Raw genomic sequence first — 7,680 nt, forward strand, 5'->3', positions numbered from 1 at the left:
ACTTCGTCGATGGTTAATATAATTATGTTTTTGATACTTATTAATCATCATATATAATTATTAAAAAAATTAAAATTAATATATAATTAACTTTAAAAAATATTTAAAATTTATAAAACAAAAAATAAAAATAAAATATATTAATATTTTTTTACTAAATCGACTAATCATACAAATTAAAAGTAAGCAAGTATATTTCAAGAACTATAATAAAGTATTTAATCTTTCATTTTCATAAATAAAATAATGTAAACTTCTTCTATTTATATATGATAGGTTTAATTCAAAATTAAATTAATGATATAGATTTCCTCGTATATTAAAATGATTGACATTAATTTTTTGACCGATTTAAGATGAGAATTTATTAAAATAAAAATTTAAAACACTACTAAAATAAATAAATAAAATGGATAAAGTTGCTTAAGTTTAGGGTTAGGTCCAGAATTCAAAATTTGAGTGTATCTTGGTAATGATTTTATTACTCTCTTTTTTTTTTCTTTATCCATTTGGGGAGAAAGTCTTCAACTTTTCTCACCTATATGAGAACAAATATTTGATTTTTTATTTTAATTTCTAATGTGATTTTAAGTGATATATCGGGTTAAATATATTTTTTATCTTTTAATTTTTAATAAATTTTAAAATTAGTCTATTTTAAAATTTTGGATTAATTTAATCCTTATTTTTTTTTAAATCAAATATATATTATTTATTTTGACTGGTTATTTCATTTCAATATATATTATTTTATTTTCTCATATTGTATCATACCTAACTTTTTTTCTCAACATGTCAATTTAAATCAAATTTTAATTGGAAAAATAATATTATCTTAAAATTAAAAAATAAGACACGAAAAGGAACACTATTTTATTTGAAATTGACAATTAAAAGAAAGTTAGAGAAAGTATCTTGCTACCAAAATTCATCATTGAAAGAAAAAGTGATACGAGACTTACATATATACCCACATAATAATGATATGTAGGTTCCTTTTGTACAATTGTTGGGTCTGAATTAAACTCTTGGAAAGTTGGGAGGGTGTCCTAAACTTGTGACATTGGGAGACATTACTTTCCATTGCAGGAATGAACTATAATGGCACATGCCCCTAAAGAGGACTATGTCAACTACTTTCGGACCAACACCATAAATAAATACTCAAACTTCTAATAGAGTGAATTTTCTAACCATTGTAGATTCATACAAATTATTTTTGGCGATAATGAAGTTTCAGAGTGGAATTTGCAAAATGGTTTGGATTGTTTTTTTTCTCCTATTTTTGATTAATAGAGAAAAATGTATTTTAAATTATTTTTCACTCTTTCATTGTTAATGAGATAAATAACATTATTAAATGTATCATCAGTTGCATGAAGTATAATTTTTATCGATTTAAATACTAAATTTAAATTGATTTGAAAAATACATGTAATTAAAAGTGAATGAAAATGATATGTTGAACTCTCTTAATGTGCTTACATATGTTGTTCCTAGATAGCACAAACAACAACTAGAAGCATTGAACGAAAATTTGTTTTTATGATGTCCCAAAGCATAGGATAAAAGTTGGGTTGAATTTAGTGTAAGACTAAGCTGAAATCCATTAAAATTAATATAATTTGAGCTTAATTTATTATGAACAAAATGTAGTGCAAATTTTCAAAATATGTGAAAGTTGTCAAGTTAATCCATTAGATAAGTACGTCGTCTAATAAATTAGAAGGCAAATCTATTATTCTACTAAGGAAATCAATTAAATATATCATAATTGAAATTTGATCATTAAAATGACTTTTCTGAATTGACGAAATGGTATGAAATTCATTCTGAAAAATATTACTGAAAGTTTTCTTGGAGAATAGTGAAAGAAGTAACTAGATTCTCTCAAGATCCATCAAGATTGTAATCATAAGGATCCTAGCTTGGCTTAGGAAGTTGGTGCAAGATCTGATTGCACAAACGTATTTAATTTGGTTATTGTCGTTGAATTTCATATTTGTTTTGAAAATCATTGAGGTGGTGATTGTATTACTGTAAGTGTGTGTAGGCTTGCATAAGAGCATTTTTTTCTTGATTAGTTTGTCTATTTTGTGTTCTAAATTTCAGATTTATTAGGTGTTACGTTAATTTTATAATTCTTTTGAGGCATAATAAAAAAATTCTCTAACTAATAAGGTTGCTAGGATAATTTGGATGTAGATTGAAAGGAATCAAATCATATAAATTATTGTGTTTGTTTGTTTTATCTCTCCTTTACCTCATTTTGATATGGTATAAAGAATCCAACACTTGAGCATCTAATTACATTTGTTAACAAGCTTTAAACTACTTTTGAAAAGATAAAATTAGGCAAATACTTTTAAATATCAATTCACTTCCCTCTTAGTTTAAGAAGATTGGTCATATCATTTTAACAATATATTCGCGTACAATTAAGTTGTATGTTGCCTATTTGTTTTAGGATTAAATATGTTTTTGGTCCCTTAACTTTTATTGAAAATTAGAATTAGTCTCTCTTCGAAACTTTGGTCCAATTTAGTTCCTTAACTTGATAATTATGTGGGTTTTGTCCTCTTAACCAAATTCTTTTAAGTTTATTTAATATTTCAAAAACACGTTTCATGATGCATTTGAGTTGTTTACAATGTTTAATACATTTTCGGTCCAATATTAACTGAGAAATGTGTTTGAAACGTCAAATAAACTTAGCAAACTTTAGCTCAAAGGACTAAATTCACGCAATTCTAAAATTGGAGGACTAAATTTAGTCAAAGTTTTAAGGAAAGACTAATTTTAATTTTTTTTTAAAAGTTAAAAGACCAAAAACATATTTAACCATTATTTTTATTATGTATATTTTGTGTTGGAAAAAAGGCATCATCAATTAAGAATATTACTGTCTTTACCTCCAAGAATCACCATATTAACAGATAAATAAAATAAAAACAAGGAACATGAGAATATAACGTGACAACCCCAAAATCGAAGAAAATCACGACCACCAGAGAATAAAATAAAACTGTAAAAATTTGCACAACACATATACTACCCTCTCATGCCCTTTGACCCCAAGTACACACATACTCTCCAAAGCAAGAATTAAACTCATACCTTACAACACTCTGCTACAGGAGTATAAGAAAAGTCAAATACAAGCTTAAATTATGTTTGATTGGGGCAAGGAACATCATGGACTTAAAGTTCATTATATAGTCATTAACACGTATCCCCTTAGTTATCCTAAGCGATGTAGGACTTTTCAAGATGAGTTATTTTCATTAGCCCAACATTCTCCACCCAAGTCGTCCCGAGAATTTCCACTTGAAATCAAACTATCTAAAGAATTTTCACTTGGAATCAAACCATCCCAAGAATTTCCACTTGGATTCAAACTATCCCAATAATTTCCACTCGGAATCAAACCATTCCAAGAATTTCCACTTGAATCAAACCATCCCAAGAATTTCCACTTGGAATTAAACCATCCCAAGAATTTTCACTTGAAATCAAATCATTCGAAGAATTTTCACTCCAAATTAAGTCATCCTAAGAATTTCCATGCATCACACATCAATGCTAACCAATGCTCGTGTATAATCACCACATACCTTGCATAATTAGCCAATGCATGTGCATAAACACCGTTCACCCTTCGTCAAAACCATGCCGCAACCCACAACGCAAAACCACCAAACATTGAGAGAAGCCACAAATAAAACATTTGCACTTCGCAGCCACCGTGTTGTCTGACTCCCTTGCTGGAGAAGCAACACCCGTCGGCGTTGCACCTCCATTGACTCTTGTTGAAATAGATTTGTAAACCGCAAAACACTTCCTCCACGCACATGTCGCAAATCGTGACTAACACATATCAGATCTTCATCGTACATCACTCACTGGATCATGTGAACACCAACTGTGATGTCCTTCACAAATCTACGAGCATCTAGCCACACACGAACTCTACTACAGATCTAACATGATTCAGTTCGTGTACCTCCACGAACCCAGCTGCATATTCACCGCGTCAACACAACACTAATAATGATCCTTACATCAAATTTCTCATTACAACTTCAACAACCAAGGATGATTCTCTAACAACAAGGTATTAACCTTTTCTAATGTGAAGATTAGATTATGCTAAAACCACATACATACTAAGAAAAAATCTTACCGAACCATAACTCTTAATACCACTTGTTAAGTCGAGCACTTACCACTTAGTCAAAAGCTATAATTATTAGTCATGATATAACTACTTTTACTTAAGAGTATAACAATTCAAATCACGATTTAATTATAACTCAACGACAATTGATACCAGAGGCAACATTTTGTAATCAAGATAACATACAAAATTTATATATTTTGTCGTCATTCCTATCCAGCTAGGAGATTTCCTGTGAAATCGAAAACAAATTCCATAACTACCCACGGATCGATTTATTTATCATCTGTGTTAAGCATGTATGGATACGACTATAGCAAATATCATTATGTTATCGCTAGATTATTAAAATATCTGATTTTTATCATTTGACTAATATTACATTATTAAAATGTCTAATAATAATTAATTGTTTACGAAATAAAATTAATTATATTCATATTATTATCGCATGAAATCAGGGTAGTTGAGCATACAATTTTTTGACGTACGCAATTGGTTGAGTATTTTCATAACTTTGCTGTTTCACATAACGTGGCAAGATGTAAATTAAATGCTTTTGTCAGGTGTTCCACCACATACATAGGTATCATTATCCTTATTCTTAAGTGACATTGATACTTAAACACCAAATTTTAACAAGTTTAAGACCAAAGCTTTTCAATTTTAAGGAATAAAATTGGTCGTTTTTTTAATTAAAAGTAATTAATTAACAAAATAAAATCTGGCGACTCAAGAAGCTTAACTCACCCCAAAAAAGGTGAAACACGCCAAACCAAACCCCACAATACTTGTTTAGTACAATACAAATCGTATTCTAGATGCGACTCCGCGTAGCCAAGGACCCCATTCCCTGAGCCTCCTTCCTCAGCACGTGCTTCAGAATCTTCCCCGTCGGCGTCTTCGGCAGCACCTCCTTGAACACCACCGTCTTCGGCACCATGAAGTGCGCCATCCTTTCTCTGCAAAACTCCACCACCTCCTCTTCCGTCGGCCGCCGCTCCAACCGCTCCTTCAGCTCCACAAACGCGCACGGCGTCTCCCCCCAGAACTCGTCCGGCCGCCCCACCACCGCCGCCTCTCTTACCGCCGGGTGCGCATACATCACGGCCTCCACCTCCACGCTGCTCACGTTCTCTCCCCCACTTATTATCACGTCCTTCGACCTATCTTTTATCTCCAAATACCCATCTCCATGCACAACCCCTACGTCCCCCGTGTACAACCACCCATTCTCTCTTACGCACCTTCTCGTTCCTTCCAAATCCTTCAGATAACCCATCATTACGCACGCGCCTCGCACCACTACTTCCCCCGAGGTAACCCCGTCGCGCTTCACGCTTTCGCCGCTCGCCGGATCGACAACATCCACCTCCGACACCGCCGCCGTTCTCACCCCCTGCCGCGCCCGCAGCCGTGCCCTCTCCCTCCGAGGAAGCCTATCCCACTCCCTCTTCCACGCGCACGACACCACCACCCCCAGCGTCTCCGTCATCCCGTACCCGTGGCTCACCACAAACCCTACTTCCTCCGCGAGAGCGAGAACCGACGCCGGGGGCGTCGACCCTCCGGTGAGGACATAAACCGGGCTTTTCAGCGGTTCTGTTCTCGTGAGCAGCATGTTGAGAACCACCGGCGCCGCGCACATGTGCGTCACGTTGTGAGACTCGATCGAACGGTAGATTATAGGAGCGGTGGTTTTACGTATGCAGACGTTAGTGCCGCCAACGGCTGCAATCCCCCACGCGAAGCCCCACCCGTTGGCGTGGAACATCGGTAGGGTCCATAAGTAAACCGGTTGTTTTGGCACGCACCAGTCATTGAGAGAGTCGAGGGCTATCATGAAAGTTGCGCGGTGGGAGTGTACCACGCCCTTGGGAGACGCCGTCGTGCCGGAAGTGTAGTTCAGGGTTATCGGGTCCCACTCGGACTTGGGCCGTACCCATCGGAAGTTCGGGTCGCCTTTGCTCAAAAGGCGCTCGTAGGTGTCTATCGCGTGCGCCGCCGCCGCGACAACATCGGCATCCCCATTCCCATCGTCTGTGATAAGTACAAGGGAAGGAAGCGGTGTGGTGCGGCGGAATTTGGAAAGAGCGGCGAGAATAAGAGGGAGTGAATGAGAGTGCACGAAGACAAGTTTTGATTCGCTATGGCGCAGGAGCACGGAGAGCGCGTGGGGGTCGAGACGGAGGTTGAGATTGTTGAGAATGGCGCCACACATGGGAACTGCAAACTGAAGTTCATACATTGAGGGGGTGTTTGGGGAGAGAACAGAGATAACTTGGCCACGTTTTAAGCCCAGAGAAGTGAGGGAAGAAGCGAGTTGGAGGCATCTACGGTGGGTTTGTGACCAGGTGAAGGAAGTGTTGTCGTAGAGGATGGAGTGAGAGTCGCCGTACACGATTGCTGCTCTTTCCAAGAAGGTGAGTGGAGTGAGAGGTACTGAGTTTGCAGGGTTTGGTGTGAGCTTATCCATGGATGAGTGAAAGTGCAGTGAGTGCAGTGTTCCAGAGAAGAGTGAAAGTGTGTGATGTTGTGTTATGCTGCTGTGTTTGGTTAGGTCATGTCGTTAAATAGTGAGTTAAGGAGCATTTATGCCCATCATAAATCATATCTAGAAGCTCTTAATACTAAATACTAATTCCCACCTCAAATTATACTTAGATAGGATCTATGATGTTCAAAAGCAAGAATCTTGTTCTATTTCTGTCATAGATTCACAAGTCAACAAGGAGAGTGGGCACCATGTCAATTTTTTGGGAATTGCTTCGATGTCCTCTCAAAGTGCCCCTCCATGTGGATTCATTAAGGACAATAATAATTGCAAAGTTCCAATACGGTTTCACTGATTTTGGGTGACGTAGGTGGTTTTGAATGTGATCAAATTGTAACTTGAAGTTATTATATCTAACATGCTCTCAGTGGATCTTCACACCGGAATAGATTTTTTTGAAAGTACACCAAAACATTCACCATCGGTTCTCTCAATTGCAGATGAAATGTCAACTATCGAAGCAAGTTACTACGATGCTGTTGGATAATAAAGCTGATAAAAAAACCTCTCCACTAGACCAGTGCGAAAAAACATAAAATTCTATCTTCTGAGCACATATAAATCTGGAGCCTTTAGTTATTTCAAGTATTCGACTTAATGAAAATCTCGTATAAGTAACTTCTTTTCTGTCTTTTAGTGTGTGCTATTAGTGACCCTGATTCCATTACAATAATGAGCTTGTAGTGCATGAATCAGTAAATATAGCAAATGAGTTGTTCAATAAAAGAAGAAAGTTATCGAATTTTGAAACAATAATGATTATAAAGGGTGATTGATGAGAGAAGAAAAAAAAGAATGGAGTTTGTTGATGAATATGAGTTATTAAGAATGGTTTATGGTAATAGTATGATTGAAATAGAAATAAAGAGGGAGGGATGTAGCAGTTGGGGAAGAGTGTAATGATTTGGAAGTGAGGTAGAGATGTTTGTTCATTGGGATTAATGCAATG

The 7,680-nt window shown here is 36.0% G+C and overlaps 1 pseudogene; it reads right to left on the reverse strand.

The window, feature by feature from the left end:
- Positions 1 to 4,834: 4,834 nt before the first annotated feature.
- On the reverse strand, positions 4,835 to 6,727 carry LOC114193970 (putative CoA ligase CCL11 pseudogene; annotated as a pseudogene).
- Positions 6,728 to 7,680: the final 953 nt, after the last annotated feature.

This window comes from Vigna unguiculata, chromosome 8 (genome assembly GCF_037176805.1).
Source record: "Vigna unguiculata cultivar grain cowpea cultivar isolate G323 ecotype 2 chromosome 8, ASM3717680v1, whole genome shotgun sequence".
NCBI lineage: Eukaryota > Viridiplantae > Streptophyta > Magnoliopsida > Fabales > Fabaceae > Vigna > Vigna unguiculata.